Source organism: Bos indicus x Bos taurus, chromosome 17, assembly GCF_003369695.1.
Source record: "Bos indicus x Bos taurus breed Angus x Brahman F1 hybrid chromosome 17, Bos_hybrid_MaternalHap_v2.0, whole genome shotgun sequence".
Classification (NCBI taxonomy): Eukaryota; Metazoa; Chordata; class Mammalia; order Artiodactyla; family Bovidae; genus Bos; species Bos indicus x Bos taurus.
In genome coordinates this window covers 25954492-25955722 of record NC_040092.1, presented here as the reverse complement: position 1 = coordinate 25955722, position 1231 = coordinate 25954492, and the positions used below count along the sequence as shown (strand labels likewise).

Sequence of the window (1231 nt, the reverse complement as noted above, 5' to 3'; positions counted from 1 at the left end):
ACTGCTGCCGTTTGGGGTCAGACTATTCTTTGCTGGGAACTGATCTGTGCATCCTAGGATGTTAAGCAGTATCTTGGTTCTCTCTTCCATTAGATTCCAATGGCTGCCCACCTCCTGTGTGACAATGAACAGAGTCTCCATACACTGCCAAAGGTCACTGTGAGGCAGAGCCACTCCAGGTGAGAACACTGGGACATGTATACATAGTATATTGCATTTCTCTCTGTCTGCCCATCTGTCTGTCCATCTGTCTGTTTCTTTCTCTCTCACACAAACATGCAAAATCATGAACACAGGGTCCATCCTGGAAAGGGACAGCAAAGTCTACTGGGTAATAAGTAGTTTTCTTTCCTAGGTGGAGGGTGGGGGCGCAACAGGGAAGAAGGTCTGACCTGCTTTCCCCTGCACACTCTTCAATACCTTTAAGGAAAATATTTATTTATTTAATTTGGCCGTGCTGGGTCATAGTTGTGATATGCGAACTCTTTAGTTTTGGCACGCAAACTCTTAGCTATGCATGTGGGATCTAGTTCCCTGACCAGGGATCGAACCCAGGTCCCCTGCATTGGGAATGCAGCATCTTAGCCACTAGACCACCAGGGAAGTCCCCACCCTACAATGTCTTTTAAATCATATGCCTTGTGTGTACATTACCTCTTGTAAGCAAGCAAAAGAACGAACAAATGAAGGAATGAATAATTCAAGCCAGGAGGTTTCCCAGAGATAAATAAGTGAAGAATGAAATTAATGAATCAATAAACAAGTACATGAATGGATAAGTTATGATATTATGCTGAGGCCCCCTACACGTTCTATAAACAGACTAATCAATTAACTAACTCTGATGGTGGGAAGCTTCAGTCACTCAGTTGTGTCCTACTCTTTGCAATCCCACGCACTGTAGCCTCTGTCTGTGGAATTCACCAGGCAAGAATACTGGAGTGGGTTGCCATTCCCTTTCCCAAGGGATCTTCCCGACCCAGGAACTGAACTTGGGTCTCCTACAACACAGCAGATTCTTTACCATGAGCCACCAGGATGCAAACATAGCTTTAATCAAAATTATTCTAGTAAAAACAATAATGTGCTTAAAGAAAGTGACTGAGGGAGGTGTTTCTGATTTTATTCTGTCATTATAAGCAGCATGAATCAAACATCCATACTTTTTTTCCCCAGTTGGCAAATGAAAATAGTCTATTTTTCCCTGTGTATACTTTATTTATTTTTAATA

The 1231-nt window shown here is 42.5% G+C and overlaps 1 non-coding gene across 1 annotated transcript; it reads right to left on the bottom strand.

The window, feature by feature from the left end:
* Positions 1-530: 530 nt before the first annotated feature.
* On the bottom strand, positions 531-603 carry TRNAG-CCC. Its single transcript has one exon. It is a non-coding gene; the product is annotated as a tRNA-Gly (tRNA).
* Between the last annotated feature and the right edge of the window lie 628 nt (positions 604-1231).